The sequence below is a fragment of the Myotis brandtii genome, unplaced genomic scaffold, assembly GCF_000412655.1.
Source record: "Myotis brandtii unplaced genomic scaffold, ASM41265v1 scaffold1020, whole genome shotgun sequence".
NCBI classification, from domain to species: domain Eukaryota; kingdom Metazoa; phylum Chordata; class Mammalia; order Chiroptera; family Vespertilionidae; genus Myotis; species Myotis brandtii.
The window spans coordinates 592,433-602,056 of record NW_005353406.1 but is presented as its reverse complement, the minus strand read 5'-3'; the positions used below and the strand labels follow the sequence as shown (position 1 = coordinate 602,056).

Below are 9,624 nucleotides of genomic sequence, written 5' to 3'. Positions count from 1 at the left end.
GGGTCCCATTTAAAATGTGCTTTGAAGGTGGGGCTCAGGAAGAGAAGTGGTTCTGCCCAGCGCTTGGGGACTAGGGTGTGATTCGGCCCAGGCTGCCTGGTGCCCACAGGGCCCCCTGCATGCCCAGGGAGCTGGGCCCATAGGTCCAGTGTTGACACCCTGCCTGGGCGGGGGCACGTTTCAGGACCCCCTTCCTCTGTCCAGTCTGGGCTGGTGCCCCATCCTGCCATCAACCCAGCACTCTGGCCAGACATCGGGCATGCCCAGGGCCTCTGCCCACCCCACCCCCCAACTGCTTTTTATTTACTTTTTATTTAATTTTATTTTTAAATATATATTTGTATTGATTTCAGAGAGGAAGGGAGAGGGAGAGAGAAACATCAATGATGAGAGAGAATCATAGATTGGCTGCCTCCTGCACACCCCAAACTGGGGATCCAGCCCGCACCCTGGGCATGTGTCCTGACTGGGAATTGAACCGTGACCTCCTGGTTCATAGGTCAACACTCAACCACTGAGCCACACTGGCTGGGCCCAGCTGCTTTTTTATTTGTATTTTTATTGATTGATTGACTTTAGAGAGGGAAGGGGGGGGAGGGAGAGAAAGAGAGAAACATCGATATGTTGTTCCGCTTATTGATGAATTCATTGGTTGATTTTTATATGTGCCCTGACCCAGGATTGAACCCGCAATTTTGACGTGTCCAGAGGACGCTCTAACCAGCTGACCTACCTGGCCGGGGCCACTCCCAACCAGAGTCACCTGCCTCATCAATTTAGCCCCCTACAGGCGGAGTGATGATCCTAAAGGGCAATCAGACCTGGCCAGGCCCTAGTGCAGCGGTTCTCAACCCTTTGGGGATCGAACGACTCTTTCACAGGGGTCGCCTAAGACCATCGGAAACACATATATAATTACATATTGTTTTTGTGATTAATCACTATGCTTTAATTATGTTTAATTTGTAACAATGAAAATACATCCTGCATATCAGATATTTACATTACGATTCATAACAGTAGCAAAATTACAGTTATGAAGTAGCAACGAAAATAATTTTATGGTTGGGGGTCACCACAAAATGAGGAACTGTATTAAAGGGTCGAGGCATTAGGAAGGTTGAGAACCACTGATCCAGAGGGTTGGAGTAAATTTTGGCTTTATTGGTTATGTTTATTTTTTTTAAATAAGGAGAATGTATGATTGTGCTATTTGTATAATTAAAAGTTAAATACTTTAATAACATTTATTTTGGGGCCACCATTTAACATTTTTCCCCACTTCTACCATCTCTACAACAGGCTGGTCTACTGCACTGCCTCTGATATGTAGTCAAGCAGCCAGCGCAGCCGGGTGTCTCAGCTCTCCGCTGGGCACTGGCACCCACGGTGGCTGAAGCTGTTCCTAAACCCCAGTCCCTGTGGCGGAAGCTTTGTTTCCCTGGTCTCCTTGCTGACAGCCCCTGTTGCTTCCAGGAGACAGTATTTTAATTATCAATGTGGCTGGTTTACTGAAAAGCAAATCTTGATTTAATACTGTCATAGGTTTATTTTAGGTTGAGCTTTCTATTTCATCTCTCTTTAAAAAAAATATTGAAAGGCATTTCTTATTTTATACATCTTAGTTTTTAATATAAATTTCATCTTGAATGGTTTTTATTTAGAAAAAATTGGCCTTAAAGTATTCTATGAATCCAATTTAGTATAGTCTGTATTTAATAGCATACTAAGAAAAGAGCAAACCAACACTGTAAACTGCAAATAATAGAGCTGCAATTAAATACTATTTGGGGGCCAGTCTCTTTCCACACTATTTTTTCAGTCATCTATTTTCCTGTGAGGTAAAGATGAAGAGACTAAAAGTAGTCAAATTAGTACATACACATGTTTCTGAGCTTGTCTGACATTTTTCAGAAAGAAAAAGCACTAGGGGAAGAAGGCAGGCCCGTGCAGGGTCCGGACGCTCACTGTGCATTCATCCCTGACCTTCACCGCGACCCCCGTCGTTGGAGGTCGTGCGTAGCGCGATTTAGCTGCGGGTCTTTTGTTCTTCCCACGCCCACCGCCCCCTCCCATGCTCCGCTCTCTGGGTTTCCCGCGGGCTGCACCCCCCCCCCTCCCCCAGCCAAGCCGCTGCGCAGGGTCCTGCGCGGCCCTGACCTCAGGTGCTTCCAGTTCCCGCCGATGCTGTCACATCACCCAGGGGCCCGTGGGAAAACAGATGGCTTCCGCCGACTGGGGAAATTCCAGGAGGGCTGTTTGCAAGCAGGACTGCTTACAGTGGGGGTGGGGGAACCCCAGAGAGAGCCAGGGCTCCCGCACCAGCACAGGTGGGACAGCTACCTCCCCCCGGGGGCTGGAGGGCGGTGACAGGGAGGTCACCGCAAATAGCAGGAGGGTCACTCCGAGGGGGCCTGGCCGAGGCCACCCCACAGGGAGAAGCCAGATCTGTTTCCTGACCTCCCACGTGGGGCTCACTGTGCAAACCCCACTGAGTCTGGCGGCCGGATGCGGATGCGGATGCGTGTAGATGCAGGCCGCGGAGAGGGCTCCCCAGGCGGAGAGCCGACATTCAAACCCGGATCTCCTGATTCTGCTAGTAAATCCTGCGTTCGGTGGGCACCTTGCTTCCTCTTAGGAATTTAGCCTCCATGTTGCAACAACTAACCACCGGCTATTTTATAACAAGTTAACAAAATGTGCTTTCACATAGGCCCTGACGGCGAACCCTTGGAGCTCGGCGTGTCAGCATTTTGAAAAACCCTAACTTAACTCTGGGGCCGTGTCACATAGAGAAATTTTTTGATCTTTGCAACCATAGTAAAACAAAGACTTATATTTTTGATATTTATTTTATATATTTAAATGCCATTTAACAAAGAAAAATCAACCAAAAAATGAGTTCGCGTGTCACCTCTGACACGCATGTCAGAGGTTCGCCATCACTGACCTAGGACCTCGGGCAGAGCCAGACCACCCGCCCCTGGGCTCTGCCTGGTCCTTTGGGGTCAGTTGTGCAACCTTTCTGTGCCTCCATTTGCTCATTGTATAATGGGGATGTTTACAGCGCCTGCCTCAAGGATGTTTGTCTGGATTGTATCAAACGATGGGCATGGCACACGGTGAATGCCACACAGCCATTGGGTGTGACCCTGCACTGGGTGAGGCGCGGCTGCCGGGCCGGACGGTCCCGGCTCTCTGGAGCCGCTGTGCTCATCTGACGACCTACAGCCCTGGGTGCCCAGGCGTGCCTGCCAGTCTGACCTTGAAACTCCCACGCCAGCTGAACAGCAGCGTCTTCCCTCGCTGGCTCCTGCGCCTCAGCCTCCTCCGCACAGACGCGCAGACACGAGCACAGGCTGGAACAGGGCGATCCGTCCTTTCTGCCAAAAGCGAAGAAGGCAGCTGGCTGCAGGGCTGGCCCTCTCGGTACTTGGAGATAGTGTTTGCTAGTTGGTACTGGGGTGCCGGAGACATTTCTGGACAAATTTAGCAAACTCCTCCCAATGTATGAGGACACCGGGAATCATGGGCCCCTAAGCCTGCCTTGCCGAGCAGGGAGGTGGCTCAGCTGACTGAGGCGTGAAGAACACGTCAAGGCCATCCGAGCCTGCTGAGAACATTGGTCTGCGGGGTTTTTTTTGTGTGTTTTTTTTTAATGTTTTAAAATTTTTATTGGTTTAAGAGAGAGAGGACGGGAGAGAGAGAGAAGGAAACATGGATGGTTGTCCACTTGTGCATGCATGCATTGGTGGATTCTTTTTTATATATATACTAGGGGGTGCACAAAAGCCCACAACCCAGGCACGTGCCCCTGGCCGGAATCGAACCCGGGACCCCCCAGTCCACAGGCCAGCGCTCTATCCATTGAGCCAAACAAGCCAGGGCTGGTGGATTCTTGTATGTACCCTGACCAGGGATCAAACCCACAGCCTTGATGTATCAGGATGATGCTCTAACCAACTGAGCTACCGGCCACGGCTGGAGAATGTTGGTCTTGAAAAATGGGTCGCTTGTATGCATATATGCAAAACCCATGGACACAGACAATAGGGTGCTGAAGGCCTGGGGCAGGGGGCGTGGCAGGCTGGAGGGGGTCAGTGGGGGGAAAAAGGGGACATCTGTAATACTTTCAACAATAAAGAGTTATATAAAAAAAGAAAGATGGGTCTGGCTGGGCGAGAGGGGAAAATTCTCATACACACGCACACACACTCTCTCACACGCACACATACACACACATGCTTACACACATGCACACACACAAACAGGCGCGCGCACACGCGCACACGCACACCCTGCTGCTGTGGGTGGCAGTGCAGCCTGGCTTCTTGTCACCTTGCAACCGGCTTCTGAGGTTCTCTGCATGCACCGCAGTGATTGGCATCAGAAAGGCCTGATTCAAATTCCAATCCGAAATCCACACCTGCAAACAGTTCTGTATAAGTAGCCACCTTTCTTCCTGTTTAAATGAATTCTTATTTTTATCCAAGGAATCCACAGACTTGATTTTTATCCCGACAAATAGCATGCCAGGGCCTCTGAGGAAAACCGCAGGCCCAGGCCCATCTCTGAGTCACAGGCCCCAGGGCCAGCATCTTTCACTTTCGATTTTCACGTGTGTGTGTGTGTGTGTGTGTGTGTGTGTGTGTACCTGTACAATGAAAAGCAGTCCTCCTTCCAGTCACTTGCCCTTGAGAAATGAAAGTATAAGTTCACAAAAAGACCTGCATGTGAGTGGTCATAGCAGTTTTAGTCATAATAACTGCAACCTGTAAATAGCCCAGCCTCCATTCAAATAGGGAATGTGGCCCAGCCACTGTGGCTCCGTGGTTGAGTGTCGACCTATGAACCAGGAGGTCTCCAGTTCGATTCCTGGTCAGGGCACATGCCCCAGTCAGGGGATGTGCAGGAGGCAGCCAATCAATGATTCTCTCTCATCATTGATGTTTTTCTCTCTCCCTTCCTCTCTGAAATCAATAAAAACTTATTTTAAAAAATGGTGACTGTGGTATCTCTATACAATGAAATTGACTTCAGCAACGAAAGGACACAAACTGAGCGATACGCAGCAAAATGGACACCTAAAAACAGCATTGTGTTCAGTGAAGGGAGTTGGACGCAAAAGAAGACATACTTTATTATTCCGTTCCTACGACATTGTGGGCTGTTATAGGGACAGCGTAGGCACAGGGCAGACATGAGATCATTCGCGGCCGGAAGAGGTGGGGGACTGGCTGTGACAGAGACGGAGGGAGCTGTGTTGGGTAATGGACATGTTCTATATCCCGATAGTGGTGGTGGTTGCAGAACTATTTACATTTTTCAAAACTCATCAAACCGTACACGTCAGAAGGAAAAATGTCACTGTATACAAATTATACCTCGATAAACCCAAGTTCTTGAAAATGTCCCATAGGCTTTGAGTAGTCGGTGTCTGCCCCTCTTTTCTGAGTAAGCCCCGTTAATGGTAGTGAATGGGTTTACGGAAGGCCAGATTTGAAGGAACAGGTATATTTAACGACCGCAGAAATATCTACTAAGATTACATTTTCTTTCCTCTATAATTTTTCGTTCTTCTAGGAGTTACTATGCCTCCGTCTGGATGGGTTGCTCTCTACTCTGCTGCACGACTGTTGCCCGGGGACTTCCCTTCGCTGTTGTCCTGGGAAGTCTGCTTGCCCCATCTCTCGCCCGGAATAGCTGTTTCCTGGATCCTATTCTCTGCTTTCCTGAGTTTGCCTCTCGTTCGTGGCAAACAGCATCTTCCAGTAGCTCCTTGAGGGCACTGGGAAGTCATTTTGTTAAGATCCTGCATTCTGAGAGTGTCTTTGTTCTGTGCCCACAGTTGACTGGTAGTGTGGCTGGGTAGAGAACTCTGGGTTGGAGAGCATCACAGGGGAATTTTAAAGGCGTTCGTGCCATTGTCCCCTTGCATCCAGGGGCTGTGGAGCCGTCCTGCGGCCGCAGCCTCTGAAGATGCTCTGCTTTTGTTCGGTGTGGATCCTTGGGTCTGTTCTTTATCCCTGTTGACTCAAACTTTCATGATGAAGCGCCTGGCGTGGATCTTTATTAATTGTGCTGGCAACTTGGTGGGCTTTCTTGTGATCAAGGTGTCCACAGCCTTTGGTTCTTCGAGTTTTCCTTAACATTTTCTTTGATGACTTCATTTCTTCTGTTTTCTGTGTTTTGTGTTGTTTTTCTTTGTGGAGCTCCTGACATTCAGAGGCCGGGCCTCCTGGCTTAATCTCTTCATTTTCTTTTCTCTCCTTGTGTCTCTGCCCGTCTTCTCCAGTTCCACAGCTTCCAATGGTGTTCACACACTCACGAGCCTGGGCTTCTCCCTGGCATCCACATTCCTTCATCAAACCGCCCTCTCGGCATTCCTCCCTGCATACCTCGTGGGCATCTTGGCGCAGTATGTCCCAAACCAAACCCCTGAGTAACAGCCTTCAAAAGACAACCACGTCCTAATCCACAGAACCTGTGGGTGTGGCCTGACATGGAAAAAGAGAGTGCAGGTGTGAGTAGGTGAAGGGTCTTGAGATGGGGAGGGAATCCTGGGTCACCCAGGTGGGTCCTGTAGACAGTCACCCGTCCTTATAAAAGGGAGGCTGGCGGGTCAGAGGCGGGAGGGATGCGACAGAGGCCAGCGGTTGGGCTGCTGCCAGGACGGGCCCTGAAGGGAAGAAGGCGGGTGGTTTCCGGAAGGTAGAAGAGACAAGGACGCAGGTTCTCCAGGAGGGACCGGCCCTGCTGACTCCTGGCTTCCGGCCAGTGAGACTGATTTCACACGCCGGGCCTCCAGAACTGCACGGGAATAAAGTGGATGTTTAAAACCACCGCATTCGCAGGCACTTGTTACAGCAGCGGTTGGAGACGGATACTCTCCCACAGTCTCCCCACATCAGCGGAGGGCACTCCTGCGGCCCCAGTCCCTCAGGCCCAGACCTGGGGGTTGTCCTTGGGTCCTCTTTGCCTCGCACCCCATATCCAGTCTCCCAGGAAATTCCTCCAGCTCCACCTCTCACAACCTCTCGCGGATCGTACCAGGCCTCGCACCTCCACTGCTCCCACCCAGACCAAGGTGGCGTCCTCCCTGACCTGGGTCACCACAGGGGCCTCCCCGCTGATCCCCTGCTTCTGCTGTGCTGCCTACGTATCTACTCCACCCCCACCCCACCCCCGAGTTCATTCTCCACCGAGCACCCAGCGTGAGCCTGGTATAGTCACTCAGGTCAGTTCATGCCCCTCTGAAAACTCACTGGTTCTCCATCTCACCAGCAAAAGTCAAGTTCCCTCCACAGCCTACAGGACCGACACACCTGCCGCCTCCGGCCCCTCTCTCACCTCAGTCCCTTTCCACCTTGCTCATGTGGACAAAAAAAAGGGGGGGGTTCATGGAGAGGACCCTCACAGGAGGCTCTGCTCACACATCCTCCCTGGGCAGTCCTGGGGGTGGGCACGCCCAGGTCTATGACTTCTTTACTAAAAGGCTCATCTTTGCCTTAAGCACCCCGTCCATTGTTCCTGTGCATCTGGGTTAACATACCTTTGACATCAGCATGACCACCCTCAGGAGAGCACCTCCTGTTCACTGTCCTGGCACCCAGCCCCCGCCTTGCTCTCTCCCACCTCCATGTCACTCCTCACCTTCCCTCCTTAACTTCAAATGCACAAACACAGCTGCAGACCTGGCCAGTGTGGCTCAGTGGATAGAGCGTTGGCCTGTGGACTGAAGTGTCCTGGGTTCGATTCCAGTCAGGGCACATGCCTGGGTTGCTGGCTCGATCTCCAGTAGGAGGCGTGCAAGGAGGCAGCCAGTCAATGATTCTCTCTCATCATTGATGTTTCTATCTCTCTCTCCCTCTCCCTTCCTCTCTGAAATCAATAATAAATATATACGGTATAATAAAAAAATCAAAGCAGCTGCAAACTCTTACCTCCAGAGCATTTGAGGTCTTGCTCCCCGTCATAGGTCGTCAGTGAGGCCTTCCTCCCTGGCCCCACCACCTGGCATGCCCTTTGCCCTGTGCCAGCTTTGAAGAACTTCAGATGGCACTCTGCACAGTTTAAAGTCTGCCTCTCACCTCTGAACAAAGGCCCCACCAGGGAGAAAATCTCCCCAGTGACCAGCACGTAATAGGTGCTTAATAAATATACTGAATGAACAAATAAATGAGCGAGCGAGCGAGCGAATGACTCTCTTCACACTGGCTTCCCTCGAAGCTTCCTCAGACCTGCATCTCACCTTCAAACCCAGGCTGGGCTCCCGAGGGCTGTTTGCTGCCCTGCTGGCTTGCTGCCAGCCCTTGGGGAACTGGCTGTGGGGACCCATAGGCCTCTCTACCCAGCCCCTTCCGTTTCTCAGCCCCGTTCCTCCCCCCAAGCCAGGCTCCTTTCCAGGCACTTACTCACTTGGCAACTCTGTGACCCTTGGTCAAAGGTAGTGCAATAATCACTCCTACTTTTCAGGTGCGTGCACAGAGCCAGAGAGGTTGAGCAACTTGCCCGAGGCCACACAGCTGCGAAGAGTCTGGGCAAGGACTTGAACCTGACTTGCGCGGCTCTAACAGTTCAGGGGCCCCTGGCTGGGTGGGTGTCCAGGTCCAAGATGGCGGTGGGGAGACTGGCCCTGGGAAGCCGGCTGCCGGAGCCGCGTTGTTCCCGTGATCGGGCCCTGGGGCGGGGCTGCAACCGGAACTTTCTGTGCTTTCCTGGAGCTTCCAGAGCCTTGGCCTCCAGCCAGGCAGCGGCTGCAGAGGCCTCACTGCTGGGCAGTGGCGCAGGCCCTGGGAGAGGGAGAGGGATGGTGCAGTGGCCTTCTGCCCGGAGGGTGACAGGCTCCTGCCACTGCGGCTCCAAGGGCCAGGGGCACAGGGCGGGCTCGGCGAGGGCGTGGGGAGATGAGGGCCGGGGGCTGTAGCTGGAGGAGAGGCCAGGGGCTCCGGTGCTGTAGGGGCACTGGGAGGGGCTCAGACGCCGAGTTCCTGAACCCCGGCTGCTGCGAGCCTTCCCGAGGCCTCCTGCCGCCCCGCAGCCCCCCAAGGGGTGAGAGGACTGGCCAGGGAGCTGACGTGTCGTTCTCAGTGCTGCAGCCGTGGACCCCTCCGGGCGCTTTTACTCACAGAATCTGTATTTTTATCTTTTATAATCCTCACCCGAGGATATTTTCCCATTGATTTTTATTTTCAATGTATTTTTATTGATTTCAGAGAGCAAGGGAGAGGGAGAGAGATAGAAATATCAATGATGAGAGAGAATCACCGATGGGCTGCCTCCTGCACACACCCCGCTGGGGATTGAGCCCGCCACCCAGGCATGTGCCCCTGATTGGAATCGAACCCAGGGCCCCTCAGTCTGCAGGCTGACACTCTATCCACTGAGCCAAACTGATTAGGGCTACACACAAAATCTTAACCTCAGTTAAGCCCTCAGCAAGTGAGCACTGCTATCGTCCCATTTAACAGATGAGGAAACTGAGGCCCAGAAAGGCCAGATAGCCTCCCCAGGCTGGACAGGGCCTGGCGCCCTGTAGCCTCACCCTCAGTTCCGGGGGCCCCCCCACAGCGGGCAGCGTGGCTGTGCCTGCTCTCCCACCATCAGAGCGCCCTGCCCGGGCCC

General features: G+C 52.4%; 1 long non-coding RNA gene across 1 annotated transcript; it reads right to left on the bottom strand.

Annotated features, from left to right (window-relative positions):
• Positions 1 to 5,109: 5,109 nt before the first annotated feature.
• LOC106725223 lies at positions 5,110 to 8,655 on the bottom strand. The gene is made up of 2 exons (XR_001361093.1): positions 8,419 to 8,655; positions 5,110 to 6,810 (listed from the first exon to the last, which is right to left on the bottom strand). It is a non-coding gene; the product is annotated as an uncharacterized LOC106725223 (long non-coding RNA).
• Between the last annotated feature and the right edge of the window lie 969 nt (positions 8,656 to 9,624).